This window comes from Sphaeramia orbicularis, chromosome 18, assembly GCF_902148855.1.
Source record: "Sphaeramia orbicularis chromosome 18, fSphaOr1.1, whole genome shotgun sequence".
Classification (NCBI taxonomy): domain Eukaryota; kingdom Metazoa; phylum Chordata; class Actinopteri; order Kurtiformes; family Apogonidae; genus Sphaeramia; species Sphaeramia orbicularis.
The window spans coordinates 29,469,003-29,495,993 of record NC_043974.1 but is presented as its reverse complement, the minus strand read 5'-3'; the positions used below and the strand labels follow the sequence as shown (position 1 = coordinate 29,495,993).

At 37.4% G+C, this 26,991-nt stretch overlaps 1 protein-coding gene and 1 long non-coding RNA gene across 34 annotated transcripts in view; one reads left to right on the top strand and one right to left on the bottom strand.

Moving 5' to 3' along the window:
• LOC115438765 (receptor-type tyrosine-protein phosphatase delta) overlaps positions 1–26,991 on the top strand; it is a 617,983-nt gene that overhangs the window by 176,838 nt on the left and 414,154 nt on the right. The gene's annotated exons all lie outside the window — the stretch shown is intronic.
• Positions 591–19,794, bottom strand: LOC115438768 (uncharacterized). The gene is made up of 3 exons (XR_003938154.1): positions 19,694–19,794; positions 14,087–14,089; positions 591–602 (listed from the first exon to the last, which is right to left on the bottom strand). It is a non-coding gene; the product is annotated as an uncharacterized LOC115438768 (long non-coding RNA).

The following is a 26,991-nucleotide window of genomic DNA, read 5'->3' as shown; positions in this document are numbered from 1 at the left end:
GGGATGATGGGATGTGTGTGCTGCTTTGTCTCTCAATGTGTGTGCCTATGTGTTTATGTCTTTGTGGGTACACATTAGGGCTTTTACTTTTCACTAAATCACATTTGAACACGCTCCTGTGTTAGTGTTGTTAGCATCTGTGTCAGTATGAGGTAGGGATCATTTTATGCAGTGTATACCCTCGGTAACCATTTTATAAGCCATGTGCTTGTTAATACCAACAGTCAGCTCCGCCATGCGGCAAATCACAGTGCTTTAACTCAATATAAAAAACATAGTAAAAAAAAAAACCCAAAAAAACAATTCAGTTACCTTTGTAAGCAAACACTTGTGTTATCAAAATGACAAGTCTAAACTACCTTTTGATGTGATTATTACTGTTGTCCTGACAAGGTGGTTCCAGCACAGCAGAAACAGATGCACTCCTGGGATTCTAACACATTGTGTTGTCTACGCTTTACACAAAAATGACAGTCAGCAGCTTCTATGTGGGCAAAAACAATATGTCAGACACTGAAAGGGCACTGTGTTAATTCAAATAAACATTACATCAGTGTTGGACATGTCAGCATGAATTCAACTACTGCACTGAAACACCTGCACTATTTGTACAGTACTTGTACTTTATTGTGTTCTACTCAGTCAAATATTACTTTTTGCTGCACTACTTTGTCATAACTTCATATATCTATTGCTTTATAGTTTCATAGTTTTACCTAAAAATACAAAAATACAATGAACTACCCAACACGCACCACTGATAGTACAGTCTTTAGTTAACAGAGTACTACACTAATAATTATAAACTATCAGTATATTATCCTGATATGAGCCATTTAGCATATGCACATTGGTACTTTAAGCATATTGTGATGCTAGCTGTTTTGTTTTGAATATGGGACTTTTAGGAAACTTTTATGCTGTATTATTGATACTTTTACTTACTTTCTCCATCACTATCCCAAAAAATTTGCAGAAATTCTTTATTGATCTACCCAAAACTGGGAATGGTTTGTCCTCTTCCAAGTGTCATTAAAACTGGAACAGTAGTTCTTACATAATCACACCTAAGAAACCGTAATGTAAACATAAACTCTGTCGAGGAGCTTATATACTGTATATATTATAAATGGAAAGAGCCCATCAGTAAATCTAAAAGCTAGGTTGCAGATCACAACTGCTCAGTTTGCATCTCTTATCTAATCAGACCTTGGAGGGAGGGCTGTCCTTCAGAGACAGAGCACTGCAATACTTGATGTGATCACCAAAATAGATCCAAGTCCGGCTATTTTGGCCCTTGGCTAATCTACGTTATGTCACAGATAATGTGTACCAAGAGCGTTGTTGCTGAGCAGACACATCCCTTCATGGTCACACACTGTAGTCCCATCAGGATAATACAGCATGTGACAAAGCGCTCATCATCTCCAGATGGTTCAAGGGACATGACAATGACTACAGTATACACAGATGGCTTCCAAGAGAGCCTCTTACAGGACAAAATGGGGCTTTAAGTTTTGTAGCTTCGACGTGTGTTGATTCTAAGGCATTGTGTGATCCATGTATCGTGTAAGGATGAAGGAAAAAAAAAAAAAAAAGCCAAGGTAATGGGGTCACTTAGAAGACGGATGGTGATCTTCCTATTTCTGAGCATGTGTACCTAATAAAATGGTCAATAGCTTAATATATAATATATTATGGTGAGCACAACTTTGCACTGGCTAGGCTGTCATTGGTTCTTAAATGATGTTATCTTTTACTTTGACACATACTCAGAAGAGGAGCACTTTAAATCAGAAGTCCGCCTGCATTTTCTCAGCGCTCCTTCAGAGTTGATGCGCCAGCCCCACTCTGATTGAATATTTATCCCCACCAATCAAAAATGTGGTCCCCAGCTATTAAGTTTTACAAAATTAGGATAAGCACTTTATCCAGGGGCCCATTAAGGTAGCGACCAGCGAGAGCGTCCAGGCCTGGGCTTTGGCGCTGAGTAGCAGCTTAACGGGTTTATAACGGAGCAGGGCAGTGAGTCAATCAGCTGCTATTGAGTGACTCTATAATGGCCAACCTGACCATCACACTCCCCTGAGAGCCAGTTTTGTTTTCCATCAAGACTGTCATTACACAGGGAGGCACAAAACACTCTCCGAGGGAATTTGTCTTGTGTGTACATGTGGAAGGTAAAAAAAAAAAAAATGTTTCAGACTATTGATATTGTGGTGGGAGGAAAAGCTATACTCTATGTGACTTGTGTTTTAATGCCCTTCTTTCCCTTCATGTGACATAAAATCCTATCTTGTCTATAAGTCGAATTGGACGACACTGTAAAATGTGTTGTGTTTGAAGAAAAGGATCGTCCAATGCTCGGCACCGACTTAAAGGGAACTTAATGCTGTCCCCGTCAGCCGACCCAAGAGAGAGAGCCATTAGTTTTAATCAAGCGCCACTCTAATTGAGAGGCCTCCCATCTTCATAAAGATAATTACCAGAAATGTCAGACACTGCATGAGCTCCCTCCTCCACTACACCCGACCCATGAGCAGCAATAAAGCACAAGGCTGGACATGTATCTTTATCAGAGGGCAAAGTCATGGCATCCACTTGACTCCAACAATTAGTCAACATTAACCGCAGATGGCCTCCATAACGCAATTAAATGCCTTTGAGTTACTCTAAATCATCACTATTGAACCTTTATGGATCGATCATTTGAGTTACAAAGTAATAGAATGGAAATGAATGAGACAGGTTTTCAGAATGACTCACTCGACCTATTAAGGGGTTTGTGCTTTGCTTAAAAGTAATAAGAAAAAAAAAATTGTCAGTGTAAAAGCCCTCTGGAAAAGTCCAATGTGCTTAAAATATCAAAAGTATTAAGTACAGAGGAAGTGGCATTACTGTGCATCATAAAATCATGAAATTATTAGTGCTAATTAACAGTGAGACATTTTAATTGTCATAGATCAAGGTGCTGCTTTTATGTGAGATTTCGATTCAACTAAGAGAAACATAAAAGTATAAATGAAGATAGAAAGTAGAGTTATACTATTCTAGGTTAAATACACTGCAGTGAGGATATGCATTGCATCACCACATAGCCCTAATTAAAAAAACAAAAAAAAGAACAGTCAATGCACCCAAATATTCAGATATTTACTGGCATCTAGTGTTGAAGGTGAAGATTGCAACCAAATGAATACCCCTCCGTGCACCCTCCCCTAAACCACCAACAAAAAGCCCCTGCGCTGTGTCCATTTTGGGCTTTTGGGGTAATGGGTGTGTAATGTTTAAGCACATCTAGTGGTGAAGCTGCAGATTGCACCGCTCTACCTTCACCCTGATCCTGAACTATTTTTTTGTTTTTTTAATTAATTGAACATTGAACAATTGAACAGTATATAGAGATAATAGTATACATCAAAGAAAGATTTTAAAAAAAGTCACATTTCACAAATGTAAGTAAAACAAAAATTAAATTAAATTTAAAAAAATAAAATAAAATTTAACAAAGCTTGAGGTATTAAATAGAAATTATATAAATTAAATACAATTATATACTTGACATAGCTTTTTTATTTTATTTGCTTTCGAGTTTATAATGTTCTTCAAATTGTCTAAATAATTGGAAAAAAGTGCTTTAAAAACAATAATGTTTGGACGCTGGTGTGCAAATTTAGTGCAATGAACGTGAAATTTGGCAAATATTACTAAAAGGTTGATGATACATCTTTTTTCTGGATTCATTTTATCAATTTGTGAAAGGCCAAATAAAGCATGTTGAAAGTTCAATTATGAAATTATTTAAATCAATCCAAAATACATGCGAGTAGGTGCAATCCCAAAATAAATGACATGTTTCCTCTGCGTTGCTGCAAAAAGAACAAAGACCATTTAATATTCAATATTTTTCTTATATTTTACACCTTATCCTGAACTATGGGGGCCATAACAAAAAGCATAGAAGTCCCTCTTCAGAGCCAGTATTTTGTTTGTCCATTCTGGAGTTTTTAACAGGGATGTTAACTCTTTTTGTCAGAAAACAGTGCACTATAAACTGCCTCGTTTGTATATATGAACAGCTCATTCTAGGGCAACGAAAGTGCACCTCTTCATATTTTCAGGTGATTACATGCTAATGGAAACCATAATTATGAATATTACACTGATGCCACCCACCATAAAACAGAGTTAAAGAAAGGAAAGGTTCTGGATTACTGTAGGAACATGACAGTGTGACATGGTTGACCTGCTTTCTATAGACAACTCATTGTAAAGTGATGGAAAGGAAAACAAACTACAGTTTCAGGTGATCATACATTAATAAACAGAACATAATAATAGATTATAAATATCATAGTGTTTCGGTGATAAGAACCCGCTGAAGCCCTATTTGCACAGCACTAGTCATACCTGTGAACCTTTGGTAATTTTCAATAATTGCAGAGGTCGTCAGTGATCTAAACTGGTGTGAATCAGCCATGTCTGTAATATGTAAAGTAAAAATTCCACAGCAAATTACCCAAAAATACTTGTTCCAGCAAATGCAGAGATCCTGTTATAATATTAGTGTGATTTGCAATACTTTTGTTTCCTTCGTGCATTTATTCTGCCTATTCCGTGGTTGAACTATGGAGGCTGTTGAAGATAAATGAATGTATTTTGGGTAGAAATTCAAGAAGCTCATGTCACGACAAAGCATGAATATTCATTGATCAAACAAACTTAGACAGTGAGGAACATTATTCTTGTATTTTATTCTTTTATTTTTATTTTTTTTAAATTTATTCTTCTGTATGGCATTTTGGTCCACTGTGGCTGTTTTAACGTGCTTTACAAATAAAGTAGGGAGAGAGAATGAGAGAGAGAGCTATCTTAATTGTTAATCTTCCCCCTTGGAAAAAAGTGTCTGCCAAATGCATAAATGAATGTAAATGTAAATTATTCTGTTTTACAGCTATTTGTAAGTGTTGACCATTGGCATCAGAAGCCTGGCATAATCAGTAAATCGGTGTACAAAACAGACTTTGGTGACAATTCCGGTCAGCGTTAGTATTTGTGTACTATTTTGTAGAGAAGTGTGTAAAATTTAAGTCCTGTTTCATGGGGTCCATTGGCATGGGATGAGAGAAGTCTGTTTTTTTTTTCTTGAATTTACTGACATTATTCCCCTGCTGCGAAGTCAAGGGCAGGTTCACCACTTGCAGATAACTTTTGAAAGACAGAAAAATGTTCCTTACTGTAGCTGTCCTGCATGTCATTCATCCATCTTTTCGGATGTCGCTCGTCTGAAAGATTTAAATTTACTCTTTCAGTGAGCATCTTTCCAACCAAAACACTTTCGCAATTTTATTTATTGTCGTTACTTCAACCTCCGCCATCGTCAACCAAAAAGTTGTCTGAATAAATGAGTGGAAGAAACATAAAAGTGCTGCAAATCACATGAAAATACAGAGATCACATCACCGGACCTTGCTTTGCTGAAATACGAAATTTTTACTTTACAAATTACAGACATGGGACTAAGATCACGATTATTACAAACACTAGTCATGTGCAAAAAGGGCTTAAGACAAAAAATTGATCAAATTAACAAGGGTGGCCTGACAGTATGGCATCACGTCTATCAATTTTCTATTTATATCTTAGCCTAATAGCGCATTGATAATGAAAGACCACACAGACCTCAGGAATATGCCTAGATTCCAGAGTCTCGTCAGTGCTTTGATGTGACGTCCTGTCTCTTGAACTTTGACTGATCGCTCTCTCCGGGCTCTAACCGAGTGTCAAGAGAATGGATGAGGTGGCAGAGAATGACTGACAGCTACCAGGCCGAGGCTGCTCCCTCAACAGCGACCAAAGCCATTGTACGTTTAAAGCCAGTAATAACTGAATATCAAGCACATTTTAGAATGCAGATGACATAAACGCCCCCACGTCTTTTAATAAACATAGAGACTAGCCCTGCCAAACATGGTTGAGTGCGGTACGCTCTTCTTGTGCCATTAAAGGCTTTAGAGCAGCCACGATAAGTCTTTAAATTCACATGATGTTACTCTTTAGCCATGTCAGTTCCCCATAATAAAATAAACTAGGGGAAGCTGTCAACACTCGACAGTTCTCTGCATACAACCAAGGTAAAAAAAAAAAATCACACATATGGTAGCAAACCCAAGTGAATTGTTATGGATCTATCATATTCCCCAGTACAAGCGTTAATTTGGTACGACCCACGCACAGGATATCAAGAAATCAATATTGCTTTCCCATGTCTGTGGCTGCACTAGGTGGGCCTAATTGAAATGTATGAGGGAGCCTGCTAAATGATCTGTGCAGGCAAGGGAGCCAGAGTGATTGCAAACATATGGAACGGTTCCTTAGACAAGAGAAACATTTGTACAATGCTGAGAGTGAGAGAAACAGACAGAGTGAGGGTGAAAAGGAAAAGAGGGGGGAGAGGGAAAGAAAAGAGACAGAGCAGAACACAAGAGGAAGCATCACTCGTTTCGTTCGGTGCTACCTGATGTCTCATAACGTTCTTGTTACAGAGCTTGTGGAAAAAAAAAAAACTTAGCAACTTTGACGGGTTTTCAGTCGGATGCCTGTGTTAGTTGGAGAGAGCTATTAACATTGGAAAAAGATGTGCGTCTTGACACATTATAAACCTATTACAGCCGGAAACTTGGAAATACACCTTTGACCTTTGCAAGCTTTGACCCACACGTGTGAAAATTCTGTATTCAAGGGTCCTCCCCCCCATTCCCCCCCATCCATCTCTCTTACCATGTCTCTCTAATAAGCTATTGACATTTTGCTTAGTAATGACTGCTGGAATAATGGGTCTTGTATCGTCCAGAATGAGCAATGAGTAGAAGTGGCATTTTCTAACCTCCACAACAGGTGGACAACCAGGCTCGCTCAATTCCAATTGGTCGGTTTAATTGGGGCTATCTGGTCTGGATAAAGGGTACCATCTCCTGTGCACTGAATTGACACTCCACCACTGTCACTCCATGATGCAGTGATTAGTCAGAGCCATCTTGCTCTAATGCGTCTAACACGAGTGAGTCATGTCCGTTCCAATCACAGCAAGGAATATTCGTTACTCAGTAAGTCGCACAACACGTGTGTACAGACGGCAGCGCTTGGGGAGGATGTAATAATGCATTAGATTAACAGTCAAGGCGTACATCGTGATACTCTGTATTGATGTTTCTGATGTAATTTTAATGTTCGTTTCTGTTGAGATATATAATTTAGCAGACTTTTTCGTCTAGCTCAGACATCAGTGACGGAAGAAGAGTTTGAAGTCAGTCACACCAGCCTCTCGGTTTCACAAAGCACAAACATTCTTCTTCTTCTTTCCATTTGGCCCCTTAGCCCTCCCTAAATGCTACGTCTTTGCAAGTTTACACCGTTTCCAAACGAGCAGAGAAACGATTATTCCATGAAAGATGAGTGCAATAATGCATCTTTACAAACATTGCTTGAAGCTGCAAACAAAGCTCGAGACACATTTCTATGGCCTGAGCGAGGTTCATGAGTGAGTGTCAAGTGTGTTGGCATAATTCTCAAGTTATCTCCACCTTTCACATTGCTTCACAAATAAAATGGGTGAAGAAATGTACACACAGCTCTCTCGCAAGCTGAGTTTTCTTCTCGGTATTGAAAGAAAAGGTCAAACGATTATGGTTTAGAGAATCTGCCCTCTAAATGATGACGTTCACTAAGTTCTGGCAAGACCTAAAAAATTACTTAAATTTCTCAATGTGACTTTAAAAAGTCTTCTGGTCAGATTTATTTCAGCTTGTCTGCCAAAAACCGTTTTCCAAATTTCACTAACATGTGAGCATCTCAACCCAAATGGACACCTTGATACGAGGATAGCACTACAGAGCATCTATTATTCATTGAGTCAATGTATTGACAGCTCTAGTAAGCACTGAGGTGAGGTCAGGACAAAGAAAACTACAAGAAATGGAATGTGAATATACTTAAGGACAAAACAGAAAAGATTTCCAAAAGAAAAATGTGACAAGAAAATAATACATTGAACAGGATTGTAAAAAAAACAAAAAGCAAAAAAAAAGCATCATCTTACTTTGGATGACCTATAGTTCTGATGCTTTTTGTCGTTAATATGCGCCTCAGACGTCTCATTTCAATGCATTAAAGGTATGGCATTTTAAACATATTTCCTCTTAAGAGCAGAAAATGATTTCTATGTGAATATGTCAGTGCAATAAAGTTGAGTGACAGCCAGAATTGATTTGGTTGCCCCCCTGACTCCCTTGTATAAGCACAAATACAGGACATTTCCTCCTACCATGAACAGCATATCGATACTATGGAGTACTGTATGTCCCTCTCCCTCACCCACTAGTACAGTCTGGTAAATGTCCTGGAGCGAGCGCAATCCAGCCGAGTGTGTACAGATGTGGTAATCCGTTTGTTTAAATACATCTGACATGTTCATTAAGCTGCTAAGCCACACACCCTCACATTTTTCCCTTTTCTCTCTCAATCCTTCTACCAAAAGCTGCTTTTTCTTACCGCATTGAGACGGTAATTACCATGCAGTCAAATGAGAGGATGGCAAGCAGAAACACAGCGCTTGTCTGTGGCTGCCTGCCAGCCAAGCTACTTACACCGAGGAGCACACAGCACCCAGACACTGCAGGCCAGAGTTGGGCTGCGTATACGTCTGGCATCCTGAGCTAATAAAGATCATCTCTCTTGCGGAGGATTTTTGAGTTAACATGATATAGCACGTCAACACTTTGGGCAGCAGAAATGCCAGTAAGGAGATGAGCTGATGGTCTCTGGAACCAAAACATCTCTCAAAACAATGAATCAAGAATGAGGGATTGGGTTATTTTGGGTTAGAATGTGTTATGCTAAGTGAGAAGATAAACACCTGTGGTCTGATACATACATTATGTTCCACCACCGCTCCTGACAGGAGGCAAAAATCAGACAGCTCTTGTACCAGACTGTGCCATTTTCGTGAATTCGGAGCGGGAAATAAAATAGGTTCTCCAACATCTCCTCACTCCTGTGAGCCTGTTTGCCCGCCTGCTTTTCAAGCATGTCGTTGCCAACTTGGCATATTACCCAGGAGCTACACTGGTGTCGGCAAAGAGCCATCTCTGCCAGTTCCATGATTGCCATGATCTGGGTCGGCAAGAGTATTACATGACCACCTGGAAATAGGCGAACACCTGGACGCAGCTTAGCGGCCGGCTCAGCCATAATACAGGTCTGTTCTTTGCCAAATACAAACCTCCTCCCTCCTTCTTCCTCTTATATGGTATATAACTGATCAAGTATTGTATGGGGTTACAGTTGGTCTGCAGTAGGTAACATTTTGCAGAAACAAACTGCTTCATAAGTCAGATAAAAGGAACGGCAGCTGCCAAATGATGCATTGTGTGATACACAGCATGGAATAGTCTGTACCTACCAGAGACTTTATGCATAATTAGTTTACATTATCAGTAGTGCATTGTGCAGTGTTTTGCCTGAAGATGGATGTTTCATGTGACAGAAGCAGTGGGTTTTTGCCACTTCTAGCTGTCACAGTGTGGTTAATGTGGTGGTTTGTAACAGGTGGTCGGATGGCGCAGCGCTGTATGTGCTGCCACTTGGATGTATGTAAAAGTATTGCTAAAGGATTATGTTAGGTACAGAGTCTGACACAGCATCTTACTTTGAACTTAAAAGGATTATTTCTTGTATCAGAGCCTGGCCTTTGAAAATACTGCAGCCTTGTGTAACATTAGAAGAGGGATCACTTATTGTTCCTGATCTCCTTCCTCTATCCAGCGTTCTTCTTCTTTTTCTCCTAGTATTATAAATTACACGTTTTTTATTCTGCTCTCAAGCCCTCATTGGGTCTTTGCCAATGAATTTTCATAACAGCACTGCCGTCGTGCATTGTTCCAAACCAATCCTCTTGACCTCTGTCACAAAATTTCATTGCCTGTGATCAAATTCACAATTTATATTCCCTCTATTTATTATTTTTTGCAGAGGCTTAACTGGTGTTTCCTTATCGTTAGCGCTTAACTCAGACTGGGGGGATCTATTTTCTGCATCATTCAAATAAATCTGCCCTCCTGTTCACTGAGGCAGTGTACCTCACTGGATTATGGCGAGATAATATTGTTTCCCTCTAGGACCTTACCGTCTCCATCTTTTTTTTTATGACTATGTAGATAAAAAAAAAGTGAGCGAGGTGCTTGGCCTTTTCTTACGTATTGTTCTCGCATGTTCCCCTTCTATCTACTCCAAAACATAAAACTCAATCATTGTAGGACAAGAACCCCGAGAAATATATTCCCAGCAGACAGATCCTGTCTACTATCAGAGCATACTATATTTATATCGCATAATTCACTTCAAAGAACCTCCTCGTCTTCTTGGGAGAGCCAGTATTCATTAAATACAGTTCCCCTTCAGTAAGTTCAAGAGTCACAACTCACAAACAGCGGGAAATAAAATCACGCCTCAGAGCGCCCTGAAGAGGTAAAAATATCTGACTTTTTGTGATCTTGACAATGGATCTCGCTGGGGGCCATCAAATCCAGACAGCTCCTCACAAAGGTATTCAGTAAAGCCCAGCATCGCGGCTAGTTCTCCCAAATCATCTGAACCATTGTGCACATTGAAAGTGTGGACCTATGGGTTTGAATGCTGATTGAACACAGATGCTCAGGAGCAATAGCAACAGTAGTGGGAGAGAGACGAAATCAGAACGACACAGAAAGGTCACGCAAGCAAAAGAAAAAAAAAAAAAAAACTGTACGTGTGCACAACAAATGAGGTGGCGGAGAGTGTGGCTGAGTAAACAGCTCTGAATTTGTGCTAATTACTGGTCCTGTGGGTGGTTGTTAGTGGGGAATGTCCACTGCTTATGTGTGCTTATATAACCAATCAATAGCTTTAATTAGACTATTAGGTGGGATTGGGTCCCTGCAGAATACTTCCAGGCTTTAAGCTGCCTTATTGTTTACTTTCCTGATTGCTGAAAGTGCAGCATGTTGAGAGTATTGCAACTATTGATGTAAGGCTTGGGTGTTTGGTCGGACATGAGAACATCAGAACCCAGGTATTAGAAGGGCTGTTTGTTTAATACGTTACAGTTACCATTCCATACAGACCTGTCACAATTATTTAACAACTGCAGTAATATCATATTTCATCATCATTTTTACACCATTATCTACTGTTTAATAATCAACCCACACTGGTTCAATGAAACCATCTCATTCCGCCTTAGTCATCTTGAAGCATTGCAATATTTTTTTTGACAACTTCCACAGAAATCTTTCTCTACATTTAACCTTTTCTAAGTGGTTGCATATGTCAGTAAAAATCAGGTATTTTCCTACTTGTGATTTACTGATCATGGAGGTGTTCATAAAAGTTCAGAGTAGGTTATTCGAACTGAAAAAATGAAGAATAAGTGATTTTTTTTCAGCAACAATATCATTACCTGAACATAAAAACAAGAGCTTACTGGCACTTTTGTCAAAGTCAAAGTTGTTTCAGTTTTTATCTGCTTGATGTAAAGTGTCTTTGAGTTCCATGAAAAGCACTGTACAAATAAAATGTATTTTTATTACTGTTATTAAATAGATTTTAGTGGTGAATCAATGTTGCAGAAGATGATGCCATTTTCATGTTCACTACGTAGCCTCAGGATGTCCAAATGAGTCATATCTGATGATGTTGAAAAGCTGCATTTTACCTGAATTATCTGTTCTGAATGATTTAAAACATTAAAAAATATTTAAATTGATATGATTAGTAGTTTAGCAATTATTAGACATTTAAGATCATTAGATCATTTTGGTCATATAGGTGTCATTGTTATAAAGAGTTGCAAAAAATAGGGGGAAAAAATTGAAATTGGTGGGAATAATGTCACTTTCAGTGTCACTGACACTAACTTCAAATGACATTGAAATTTGATGTAATGATTATGTTACATAAATATTATATTAAAGTGTGACTGTCTGGTAACAATGTCATGCTGTTCTGCTAATTCCCTATTATTATGTAAAGTAAATCACATGTAATTTGACATATTTTTCTATAAACCTATTTACTTTTCGGATAATATAATATATTTGTGTAAAACCCATTATTTCCTAAGTAGACACGGTAATGAATAGAATTGCACTGATGCACTGAAAATCACTTTTTTTTTTTTTTTTAAGAGTAAACTTAACTTAAATCTCTTGCTTTTTTTTTCTAGGGTTCACAAATACTTAGATGCATATTTATCAAGATAACTATATATAAATATATAACCACCGTACGTGGAACTATAGCATAAACATATAGAAGATCTAAAAGTTGATATGAACTGAATATTGTGAAAATATCTCCTCTACAGTACTTTTACAAATTCATGTGCATAAACAGAAAAACCAAATGTCAACTGCGAACACTCAGTTTTATCACCAGAATACTATATAATAAACTTTGACTGCAGGCATGAAAGGTGTATATTTTAATTAAAAAGTTGGATTGTGATATAATGACAGTAGCTACAGGTGCATGTGATAAACCCAAGCACATTCTAGCCTTATAATATTACTAAAATAACTAATATGGGGGAGAATACAGAGTCATAAAGTCTATATTTAAAGCACAATTCTCTGGCTCATATTAAACAATTCTTATGTCTTTGGGTTTTATTGATTTGTTAAGGTAATGCAATTCAACTGAGATCATTAAAGCAGCCTGTGTGGCGTTTAAGGACCACCTAAAGAACTGTTTGCTTCAAGTGTCTCTCAATTTAATTATAAATAATGAAGTACATGCTTATTTTTGTAATCAGAGGCCTCCCAGACAATAGCTCCATCACTATAGGCACACACATATAAAGCACAATAACCGACATATTGTGAATTACAGCCAAAAGCAGAGAATAGGCTATTAGTCCAACAGTGACACGCAAACGCATCAAATGAACCAGCGGACACCACGGCGGGTGTTTAGCAGAAATAGAGGGTATGCACGTGATGTCACCGCTAGCAGAAGACACCGCAATTACGTCCACTGAGTGGCAGAAAGAGGGAGATGAGTAGCGGCTTTGGCTTGAATACTGCAAAAACTTTAGAACAATCTAAAAAATTGGGAAGAGCTGTTGTGCCATTGATTGGACAAATAGGTTTAAAAAGCACTCGGCGCTATCGTTATAGCGGTGACCTAAAGCCAAAGACGGAAGAAACAGATGGATCGCTGCAATTTGTAGAAATAACTGGAATCCAGGCAACGAAACCTGGATTTGTGTCAGGTAACGTTAATTTTTGCTGTATTCTTGTGTAAAATCATACCTTAAATTACATATCGTTTTGGCTAACTTTACTTCTTAGTAAAGCTCTTAATGTTAGCATCTGTCATTACTAAGGGTTCAACTCCAGTAAATCAGTAGTGAACTGTGGGCACTACTGCTGGGCCTTTACCTTGGAAATCACCGCCAAGAAAATACATCTGCACTGACAGAAAACCTCAAAAACAATAGCATGTTGAACTGAAAGCACTCACCAGCTGTAATCCTCTAATTAACGATGACGAGGATGTCAACAACTCTTTGTCTTTTGTATGCTTTCAGCTTTTGCATTGTGGATTTTCTTGGCGTTGAAATCAGGTTTGTATAAATGTCAGGATACGTCATTTCCGGCCACAAATCAATGTTCGTAGACCACTTGTTGTTTGGTAGCTTGTATGGATCCATGTCCAGTCCAAATGTCTTGAATTTCATGTTATATTCCACATTTTTCCCGGTCTGGCTGTAGTTACTGCTATGCTCCTCCATGTTGAGCTGGTTTGTTTTTGCCACTCAGTCTGACTCAGAGGGGCGTGGCCCAGGGGGGAAGTGACGCATGTGCATTCCCTCTATAGACCAGATCAGGAACCAGCAGTGGATTAAAATAAGATAATAAAACACGCATTTTCTTCCCACCAGTTTTACACATTACATAAAACAGAAATAAACAACCTGCGTCTGTTTCCCCTCACCTTTCAGGTTTTCAGATGTGCGTCCGGTCCAGTAAAACTGTCCTTTTCCACAAACTTCCTTCAAGTTTTTTTGTTTTTTTTTTTAGATTTCGGACTTTCACACATGGGCAGAGCATTGTGTTTCCTCCATATTAAGTCACATTAGCTCCGACGTTTGTTGAAAATAACGCAAAAACAAAGCAAAAGTATCCATTTCCTTCATTTTGAGCCTTTACGCACCATATTCCACCGCTCTGTTGTTTTATTAATGTAAATCACCTGTAACTGAATATAATTAACTCTAATTACACTCACCTGTTAGCTGCAGTTATGGGTATGTGTTGGATTTATGTCACTAAATGCACCGTGCGGGCGGGGTGATGGAAAAAAAAACAAACAAAAAAAACTTCACATCAGGACAAAAGTCATACTGAAGAAACCTTAATATTATTTTGAATCATCTTCACTTAATAAGTCATCATTTTTCAACACTTTCCTTTGACTGTACGCTAAATTCTGATCATATGGCAACTAGATAACACGAAAAAAAAAAAAAGCATTAGCACATTAGCATCATTAGCATTAGCACACAAAGAGCAGGAGCTGCTATTGAAAGGAACTTGGAGACCAACTCTAGATCCTCATGAGCACCCTGTTATATGTACAGCATATATATTATTCATTCATTCATTCATCTTCTTGAACCTGCTTTATTCTCTCATATATATTATGCTATGGCTATTTAAGATAGCTAAATTGCTGACAGAAAATAGAAGGCAATCGATAACAGATTCCAACCAATTCCTTATCTTCTTAGTCTTTTCTCTCTTCCTGAATGACTCTACTGAATTTTACTTGATTTTTTATTCTATTATTTTTATTTTCTTATTTATTTTTAGTGTTAACTCCCCCTAGTATTTATCTCAGTAACAGGATTTGTACTTATATGTTATTTATGTCCAATCTGCCTTGTGCAAATTTTGTTTACACATCCTACAAGGAAAGAAGAAAATCATTTCTATTTATGTGCTCCAGTATTCAATGCCAATAAGTGGCTCTTCTTCTTAATTAGATGTACTGTATGCGTATAAATAAACTATTGTAGGCTTATACTGTGCTGTGGCATAAATTATTTAATGACAATTAATCGTCAACTAAAATTTACTTATCCTGGGAGCCCTAAATCCCTCTCTATATAAATATAATAAGCTCAAGAGCTAAATATATTCATATATTGGTATTTATTATGAATATCTCCGATGTTATGTCAGCATTCTGTTTCTGAGCAGTGCACATCTGCTGTTTATAGTCCTCTTCAGCACAATTCTGTCTCAACAGTACTTTGAATTATGCTCCATTTTTCTACCCCCAATTTCTTTCTGAGGTGTAGTATAAGCCGACGGTGGCCTTTTCTCTGAACCACTATGGGCAACCTTGTAGATCCAATAACACCGCATTTAGTGAGCAAACATGCTGAAAAAACACTATGGCGCTTCCCCATTTTCATATTCAATATTCCACATCACGCAGATTCACTGACCCCTTAGAAGTGAAACACTGTGAAATAGGAAACCCTAATGCTGGTATTATTTTCAGTTTTCTTTTATCTTGAAGAGTTGGATTTTATATAAGCAACCAGGGTGACATGAAGAGAGCTTTTCAGTGCCAGCTTTTATCCAGGAGGGAGAAACAGAGATATATAGAGCAAAAGAGAGACAGTAGTGATGCAGGGTAGGAACTGTAATGAGGGAGGGGAAGAGGAGGCAGAGGAAGAGGCGGTGAGAAAAAAAAAAAAAAAAGTTCGGCTGATCTCAGAAATAGACAAAGGCAGAAAAGTAACACAGAGGCAGTGAGAGCTGGGAGTTGGAGGGTGCACTGTAATAACTTCATGCATGTTTAAGTAGCGAGGTAACGGTGAGTTAAATGCCCTGAGGATGTGGGTAGTGGTACCAGTACCCAGTCACAGAGATGACACCAAGTAGAAGAAGGGTGCTGAAGTACTACTACAGGTACCGTTACTGCGGTGACATTGACAGCGAAAGTAAAAATACTTGTGTCAAATCAACTCAAATGAATGAATACTTTTTTTTTTTCATACTTTTCAGTCATAAGAATGTGCATTTGTAACAGCCAGAATGGATGTAGCTTGAATTAAAAGGTTCAATATGTGAGATTTACTCATGGGCTAACACCATACTCTGTGCACACTGTTGCCCATAAAGTTATTTTGTATATATTGGTTCAATCAAGAGGTATTTACGAGCACTTTAACCCATAAAGATCCAAACATCCACCACTGACCAAAAGCATCTACTGATCTAAACTGTTGATCCACTAATCCTATCAATGCATGTCAAATGATTTTTGTAAAATGCAGTTTGTCATCTTTTCATGGTCCATTTGGATGTTCAGAGGCTGCATAGTGAACATGAAAACACCGTCATTTTCTACAACATTGATTCACCAGTAAAACCCATGGAGTTGGATCAATGACAGTGGATGGAGACACTTGGTTTATGTTCAGTAAATGCTATATTTTACTGAAAGAGTCACCTTTTCTTCAGTTTTTTTTGTTTTGATACAATATCCTTTGACTTTACTCTGAGCTTTTATGAAAATCTTCATGACCAGTCAATTAAACATGGGAAAGAGATGATTTTCACTGGAAAAAATGCAAAATTCAGAGGATAGTATTATAATAAATGGTGATAAATCACTTAGGAAAGGTTAAATAAAGAGAAAAATTCATTTGAGAACTGCCACAAAAGTCACACTGGGTCCTTATGGGTTAACGTTATGTATAATAAAATTTGGGGAGATACATTTTTCAGATGAAAAATGTCAAATTACTGCTCAGTAAAACGTGGACTTTAAACAGACATCAATTTTTTAAGCTTTACACAAACATTCAAAACATGCGGTTCTCGACAATAATTGATACCAAGTAGGACAAAACCTTTTAGATATTATGTTCAACTACGCTGAAAATAAATTTTGGAGGAAAATATTGAAAAGTCTGTTTTATTGATGTGAGAATGTGGTAACACATGGATAGGTTTCCATAGTAACACATGGACGACTCTTTACCATTGCATCACCTAAAATGACTTATTTTTTAAAACAAGCCTGATATAATCCCAATGCTTTATTTAATGTATTTAATACTAACACAGTGTTATTTACAACTTCTGCTGGTCCATACTGATTTAAGTACGTAAGTAAGTAAATTTTATTCATAGAGCACTTTTCACAGAGTCATAAAGTGCTTTATCAAATCAAAATCAAATCAAGTTTACAGAAAACCCAACAGAATCCTCCAGGAGCAAACCCTTGTGAGGTAAATTTTTAGGTAAATTACAAATAAAGAGTAATTTCTTGGTAACAGTTCACAGATAGTCTTTTAGATGTGACCAGTGTATGAATTCACAAACTTCATCATTCAGAATTTGAATTTCTCAAAGTAATAGACAGTCTTTTACATGTTTTTTGTTTTTTGTTTTTTTGTTAATTTAATGCAGCCTAGCAGAAGGTTTGGTACTTTTCCTTTACTGTGTAATTGGGATTTTAAAAAGGATAAAAGTTCCATAAAATACAGATGTTTAGCTAAAAAACTTGATAAATGATGTGTGCAAATCAACTTTTTCATGTTGATGTTCTCTTTTGCTTGATCGGAACCATATGTATATGTATATGTATATTTCTTCTCATGAGATGATTGTGACAATATGATTTATTCTTGATAGATAAAGTGTAACTGGGATGCAGTATGTAATTGACTGGTGATTACTGACGTGTATGATGTGTCTGAAAACAAAACTGCTGCAACTTTATGGGCAACAGTGTATAATTAGTTGGTATGTAACTTATTAACATTTATTAACCTGCTGTTTTGAAGCCAATAGTTTGTGAATTGTCCATCACTATCTTGGCTTAGTAGAGTCAGAAGTGGCCATTTTTGTACAAAAGGGGTGGGAACTAATGGTGGGAGGGTAATTAGTGAGCCAATGCTAAGTGTTAGCTTAAAACTGTCATTCACAAGTCAAACAAGTCATTTTTACAGTTTTTGCATGGTGGAATCTGTTCACCAACAACAGTGGAGCTGTCTATCAGGACAGAATTTATTTATAAAACCAACCAAAACTTCAAAAGTCCAACTCAGCAGGTGAGCAACCTGTCATAAAGACCTGTCAATCAAAGCCTGACATGGTAGATATGAAAGTTTGCCCTGAGATCTGATTAATAGAGGAACAATTTTTAACTTGACCACCAGAACATTTATTAAAGGTCCAAAATAAAATAAATGAGACTGGCATGAGTCCAGGGAAAAAAAAAATATTGACTTAGTATTTTTAGAGAGAAGTTATAAGTCTGTGAGAGCCATGGATTTTTAGAGCCACTACCACCATCTGCTAGCAGGGTTAAAACTCTGAAAAGTTCATCAGCTTCCTTTTGGAGCTTGGTTAATGCAACGTTTGTATTTGTGTCTGTGTTGTGTTGGGGGTAAGTTATCTACTGGGATGAAACCCGCCTTTGTCAGTACCCAAAAATGATCACAGAACCATCCTACTGAGTTTGTAGTTAGAACTAAGTCTATAAAAATGCTTTGATTTGTAAACTATTTTTCCAGTCTTCCAGTGATATAACTACTCCACCATTTTACTGCTGAACAAATTTAACATACTTGTACTTTACTTTTGAGCTAACTTATAATTATAATCTATTGCACTATTTGATAATTACAGTTACTTGGAACATTTTACACAAAAATGATCGAGGAACGCTGCTCTCATGTGTACTCATTAGCTTTAAATTCATGACTTTTATTTCTAACGTAGTACTTCTACAGTGTGGTATTTATACGTTTACTGATTTGAAGGATCTGAATACTTCTTCCAGCTCTGTCTAATTCGAAACAGAAGAGGAGTGCTCTGTTTTTGCTTCACTGATCTGTTCATATCAGATTCTGTGTGCAGTATTTTGACAGCGGAAGTTCATAATGAATCTTTCCAAGTTTGGGATTGAGCTATAAAAGTTGGGACGCCTCTCAGTCTCAGGTGGCTACATCTATCATAACAACCTGTAAGATGATTTTTCTGTAGGAGTTGGGTTCATTTTTCAGCAAAAATCCTTATGATTGCATCTGAGTTTTCATCTCTATGCTTTCTGCCCTTAGTGTACATTTGTGAACATTTGCATCCAGATTTAACTCATAAAGACTCAGGGCTACTTTAGCAGCAGTTTCAATATGAATTTTTCTCTGTATTTTAACCTTTCTCAAGTGATTTATCACCATTTATTATATATTATCGGCTTTATTTTATGTTTTGTTTTGTTTTTTCCAGATACAATCATTTATTTTTATAGATTGATAGATTTAATTCACTGATCATGTAGATATTCATTATTAGGAGATATTATTACATTCATTAATGATTGGATTTGTAGTAAATATTTGAAGTCCATATAATTATTATAGTTTATGTTAAAAACAGTTGATTATGCAAATCTAATTGTGTGTGAGGTGACTAAAAAGTGTATGTGAATGGTTTGTATGGATGTTTTTGTACTATTGGAAAAAATATACAGAGAAAAAAGTGTGTTAACAAAGCAAAGGAAGCAGAATTGATTTAATTATTAGTTTGTAAAATAGGGGTGGGAGTTTATAAGTTATACTTATTCCCACTCTTTTTTGAGTGTGGAAAAATTTGGTTTGACCATGTTGTGTGGTTCTTTGCTCTCTGATGATTCTATGTGCTCGAAATAAAACTAAACTAAAAAAACTAAACTAAAGCTCAGAGTAAACTCAAAGGTTATTATGTAAGTGTATGCGCATGGGTATGTATATGTGTGTATATGCATATATGTGTATGTATGTATATGTAGGTGTATGTATTTGTGTATGTCTGGATGTCTGGAAAGACTGGATGGATGGATGGATGGATGGATGGATGGATGGATGGATGGATGGATGGATGGATGGATGGATGGATGGATGGATGGATGGATGGATGGATAGATAGATAGATAGATAGATAGATAGATAGATAGATAGATAGATAGATAGATAGATAGATAGATAGATAGATAGATAGATAGATAGATGTGTACGTATATGGGTGTATGTATATATGTGCATATTGTTGGTTTAGACAAAGGGGTGAGAGCTAATAAGCTATGCTTCTTCTCACTCCTTTTCAAATATAACTATTTTTTTCTTTTTGCGTGTATCAATATTTTATGCTTCCTTGAATTTTATTTCTATATTATGTTGTGCAAAGAAGTCAAACAGTAGCAATCAGGAAGCTTGTATCGTATCCATATTCGAAATACATCAATAAAAAAATTAATTAAAAAAATTATATCAAAACAACAAAAACTCAAGAAAAATTGGACTTTTTCAGCAAAATATATCATTAACTGAACATACACCAAGTGTTTCCATCCACTGTCATTTGTCAAACTCCATAGGTTTTACTGGTGAATCAATGTTGTAGAAGATGACAGTGTTTTCACGTTCATTACGGAGCCTCTGAACGTTCCAATGGGTCATATCTGATGACCATGAAAAGATGACAAACTGTATTTTACACCAATTATTTATATGCATTTATAGTATACGTGGGTGAACAGGTATTAAACATTTCAGATCAGTACATGCTTTTGGTCGATGGCAGTTGCTTGGGTCATTATGGGTTAACACAATGCATGAACAATTTGTGATTAACATCCTGCGAGAAAAAAAACAAAAAACATCAAAGCTACAGGCTATTTCCATGCGTCTGTTTGAAATTCACTTGTACAGGTTGAAAGCAAAGTTTTTGCAATAGTCCACAGACTTTTTGGGCAAACAAACACGGCATAATGGAGTCGTTGCCTCTTTTGGATTTGAGTTAAATCGGTCGCTTAAACGTGGCCAAGGATTTTCTGCATGTTCAATTTCAGCCTCAGCTGAATAGGACTGGGACTGGGAAGTTCTGTGATCTTGTATGCTTTGCTGTCTTGGCATAGGAGGTATCATTTCCAAGTGCAGAGTTCATGGACTTTTTAAACTCTGTAACAAGCAACTGTGAGCCGCTTATTTAAGTTTTAACTATCCAAAAATGGCACGCTTAATTAACAGTAAAGCTGAAGTGCAGGATTTTTAAAAACTCAAATAAATCAGGTCTGGGCAACACGGTGGTGCAGTTATAGCACTCGTGCCTCACAACAACAAGGTCCTGAGTTCGATTCCAACACTAGTGGATGAGGTTGGGACCTTTCTGTGTGGAGTTTTCATGTTCTCTCCAGGTACTCCAACTTCCTCCCACCATCCAAAGACATGCACTGATAGGTTAACCCTTTATCGGGCAAGTGACTATTTTTGGTCATTTCTGCAAACATTAAATATGGGTCCAATCCCGTGCCTCAGTGAGGTCAAGATGCATGTTGGTTTCCATAACACTATACAGACAGATTTTATAGAAATGTTGCAGCTGTAAATAGTGATATTAGTGATTTTTGTCAGTTTATGACCTTATAATAGTTGTTTTATTACATGTATTTACTTTTTAGCAAATGGTGCTCAAAAATTTTCAGGCAAGAGGAGGTAGATGACGATGTTCAATGACACACTAAGGTTGAAATTTTGAATTTCAGTGTACTTCAGTGACTGCCCTATAAAGGGTTAATTGACTAATCTAAATTGCCCTTAAGTGTGAAAGTGAGAGTGACTGTCTCTATATGTCAGCCCTGGGTGTACCCCACCTTCACCCATAAGTATCTGGGATAGGCTCCAAGCAACCCTAGTAAGGATAAAGCAGTTTCAGAAAATGAATAAATCAGTTCTTTTCAGTAACAAAAGTAATTGTATATAAAGATTTATGTTTCTTTCTGGCAGACAGATGGAAAAAAGTTAATTCTTTTACCTTGACATGTTTCGGCTACAACCTGTAACCTTGTCCGATGGTTTGTTTGTTTATTTATTTTGAATATTGCAATAAAAATCAGACAACAAAAGAATTATATGAAAAGAAAGTAAACCATTCAAAAAGGAGCAGGATGACGTTTAACTTATAGTCTCCTTACTCCATCCTTCACCTACCCTAAATTGCTGTGTCAAATTCCGTAAGTAATTCAAATATCCTCACATATAATACTAAATTCTAACTATGCATAACACACAAAATTGCTGCACATATCAAGGATAGACTACTCCCTCAGAAGGGTCACTTGATGTTACTGTGATGCATCATTGTCAGCTGTTTTATCCTGGTTTGGTTGTAGCCGAAACATGTCAAGGTCAAAGAATTAACTTTTTTCCATCTGTCTGACAAAAAAGAAAAAGAAATCTTTATAAGCTGTAGTAGACAATACAAACCTAATCGGACTATTAAGAATAATTGTAGTTGATTCCATGACCACAGATGACAGTAGTCGCTTTTCCATCGATCCTCAAATTGCGCAAATATAAATTGCGCATAAAAATTTACCTAATGGAGAAACGACAATTTTGCCAAAAGTCTCATTTTTTGATTAAAAGTTTTTGCGCTGGCAAGAGGTGGTTTTTCAAGTGTAGCGCAAATGGTATATCATGCAAAACTACAATAGAAAGACCTTTTTTTCACAACTAGAGTCAGGTGAATTAATTAACCGGATATTGACGTACGTTACAACAAGCGAAGAAGAGGAAGAAACCTGCCGCGGTATACGTGGACACACCAGGAAACCCAATCATTTTTTAACCCTTTCATGCATAGGTCACTACAATGGACAGTTCTTCTCCAGCTGGTCTCTTGTATATTAATGGGTTTTGTTGTTTTCGTTCCATATCAGCCAACACAGTGGACACTTACGCACCATCCCATACCCTGACATTCAGACCATTACTGTAACTTTGCTGTTCTTGATAAACCTGATCTGCACTAACATGTTTAAGTGTAAATCAATTGTTATTTGCTAGACAAGAAGTTTTTTTTTGCATATTATCTCCATGAAGTGAGTAATTACTAGCATTAGAACATGTTAAAATGTGAGAAGCCATCAGATTAGCAGCATTAAAAATGTTTTTATTTCATTGTTTTCATATCACTTTCTGATATTGGGTTTTAAACACGTTTCTTTACTTCAAAAATTATATGCATGGATATTTTTGTAACTCCATAGGAAAAAAAAAAACTCGATCACATTGTTTTTTTCATGCCTAAGGAGTAATACAAACACTGAAGAAAAAAGTCTTGACTAAGGTTCTCACAATTCATGCATGAAAGGGTTAATTTAGTACGAGATAGAGGGGTAATATATAATAATAATGAATATATCTGTGAATCAACAACATATTTACGTTCGTCGCCATGTTTATGGAATGACTTCTCGTGTCATCTCGCGATAATATATAAACAAATCATTGCATTTGTGATTTCATGGAAAAAACGACATGATGCACTTCTGTTTTTTCGAAATTTAGTAAATATCGCTAAAGTTTTGTGCAGATGTCCAATGGGAAAGCGACTAGTGACACAAATCAATATATTCTAAAACAGCGACACATTTATTAGTGGTTATTGGTTAATCATAACTAATTTCGTTGAATTAATGACTAAAGAAAAATGTTTTACCATCAACTTTTTCTACGATTCCCTGACGTAATAGACTGAATCCATTCACTTGTTAATGACATAATTGTCCAACTGCCTGCTGGTGAATACAGTAGTTAGCTGCAGCCTTATCACTGTAAGACAGCAGTTCATACAGTTCACATCTACAGTATGTTCATGTGAGATACTGCACTCTTGCCCATACCGTTCTGGCCTCGACTATCTATCTTAGTTGAACACATACTCGCACACAGACTCCTCTCGTCCCACCAGGGAAAATATCCACCGTCAGTGCGAAAAATGGAGTGGAACAGATGGCATCAGGATGATTGAAACCACCTACAATGGTTCCCGCAACTTCTCTGTCGTCCTCCCTTTTCTCTCCCACATCCTACTTTTCCTCTCTTCACCCCCTGCTACCACTTCCCTGCCCAACTACACCCATCGTTTGGATGCATCATTGCAGCCTCTTCAATGCCATCCAGTCCCCATAGTTCTTGCCAAAGAGGCTCAGGCTCAGTGGAAGCCCCACAGTGCTACACAAAGTCAGCCAAGAGGAGAACGAGAGGAGGGAGGAGTACGAAGTGAAGAAGATAGGTGGTGGAAAATAGAGCCTCTGGTTTTGGTGCTTTTCCTGCTGCATTGTTATCAACTTTCAGTCCATGCACTTCAGCAAGGATTTACATATCAAACAGCCAACACATATTTACTGCCTCAATGTATTTATTCATTACTGGATAAACTATATTTGTGCGGTTGCTGCGATGTAGAAATTAGGTGGGGATTACTAATTTGAGCACCTATAATAAGGATGATACAAATTAGTGACATTAGGCATACTTGTCATAATAGTAATTAAGCAAATGTTCTCTGATTGATGCTGCTATTGATCAGTTATTCCAGTCAATAAACCAAACCAAACAAAAATTATCCAAAAGATCAGTAGAATGTCATGAAATGAATAAAACCATTCTAGAAACAGGATGTTGAAATTGATCCATAAATGCCAGGGATCATAGATCAACAGGCAACATAAGCGCACTGAACAGCACCTCTTTACAAAAACAGTGGAATATTGAGGGGAATTTGCAACAAAAAGGGGTCTTATTTTGCAAAACCCACTTTTATTAGTCTTTGGTACATTTATTTGTGTATACGAGGACCTTAATAGTTCCAAAAGTTTGAATGTGAACCATCCAGGTGCTGCAAAGCTATCTTTATATTCATTTTAGCAAAAATCAAGTGGATTGCTACAACCTGTTTTAATTCCTGCTTAATTTGTTGCATCTATAACGAGTTAAGTCACAACATTCGCACATATAAGGTCAAGACTTCCGACGAACATTTCTCAAAGTACGCCGTAATTGTTTGTCAGCAGCAGCGGTTGTTGTAAAAACTGAAAATATGTCCAAACTTCGCGCCAATTACCTAAGATAAGATTAGATAATATATACTTTATTGTCCCTCATGGGGAAATTTTTCCTGGACTCCATTGAGCTGCAGTTTACAGGTGGACAGAATAAAGAAGAGCCAACAGAATAAAATGGAGAAGTACCAGATAAATAGATTTGCACATAATATATACATATTTATAAATAAGGTATTGCACAGATGTGTATTGCACATACAGGTGTGATATTATTGCACCATGTAGCTTATTGCTCTGACACATGCTACTGATTGTTTAGCAGTCTGATGGATGTTGGGATGTATGAGTTTTTGTAGTGGTTCAGCCTGGTTCTGGGGGCCCTGAATCTCCTGCTGGAAGGTAGGAGCTGGAACTCATGGTTTAGGATGTGAGTCGGGTCAGACTCACATCCTAAACCATGAACACCAACTGAACATCCTAAAATGTTCAGTTGGTGGGTGAACGGGACAGAGCAGCACAGTCAACAACCTGGAGGGGGCGGGGCATGAAGGTGAAGTGGCTCATGTGCATTTAAAGGGCCAGCACTCAAAACGACCTTTCTGGTGTCATTACTCAGAAATAAGGTTGAAGATGGACCTGTGGAGTTGAATTAACCCTTTCATGCATGAATTGTGAGAACCGTAGTCAAGATTTTTTTCTTCAGTGCTTTTATTCCTCTTTAAGCATGAAAAAAACAATGCGATCGAGTTTTTTTTCCCTTTGGAGTTACAAAAATATCCATGCATTTAATTTTTGAAGTAAAGAAACATATGTTCAAAACCCAATATCAGAAAGTGATGTGAAAACAATGAAATAAAAACATTTTTTATGCTGCTAATCTGGTGTCTTCTCACATTTTAACATGTTGTAATGCTAGTAATTACTTACTTCATGGAGATACTATGCAAAAAAAAACTTCTTGTCTAACAAATAACAATTGATTTACACTTAAACATGTTAGTGCAGATCAGGTATATCAAGAACAGCAAAGTTACAGTAATGGTCTGAATGTCAGTGTATGGAATGGTGCATCAGTGTCCACTGTGTTGGCTGATCTGGAACTAAAATGTCAAAACCCATGAATATACAAGAGAACAGCTGGAGAAGAACTGTCCACTGGAGTGGCCTATGCATGAAAGGGTTAATGAAGAATTCAGACCCAAGTATAGCATTTACAGTTTATGTAGAACACAGGGAAATTTTTTTAAATGCATAATTCCATTTAAAAAAGCAAAATATGACCCCTTTAAATCATGTTTAGGCTAAAATTAATTTTATGACTACATAGTTTTTGCTCTTCTAAAGCAAACATCTTGCTCCTCCACAACTACTTTTTTCTCTCTTTCTGCCTCTCCTCTCACCTTCTTCCTCTTCCTCCTCCTCCACCACCTTGCCTCGTCACACTTCCCTAGCACCAGGCCGAGCTGCTGAGCGGCAGTCATGTAAATGAGATAGTTAGCAGATCAAAAGGCATGGAGAGGAATTTTTAATAGCAGTAGAGGTGTTGATTAGTGTCAGTGAAAGAGAGAGACAAGGCAAAGTGCAGCCAGCCTCTATTACACCCTGACGCTTTGAGGCATATGTAGAGGAGTGTGTGCGTTGACGTGTGTGTTTAGGTGTGAGGGGAAGGAAAAAAAAAAAAAAAAGACAAAGCAAGCAATTGTGTGTGTCTGCGTGTGCACATTCTTGCATGCGTTTACAGTATACCTACAGACATTTCTCTATGAAAAGTGTGAGTGTGTGTCTTGGCATCAAAGTGTGCGCCTTCCCTCAGGGAGATCATCGTTAATGCATAATACATAGCTCCATATTTCCGACTATAACAGCAATAATGTTGGCGCGCTGAGTTTATGAAGAGGAGATCAGGTGTAGGAGAAAGTGATTACAGGGCATAAACACTGCAACTGATATTGCTTTATTGTGAAAGGTAACTGGCATAAAGATGACAGTAGCTGGAGTCAGGCTGAAGAAGAGTGCCAGCAACAATGCTAATGAAGGGCA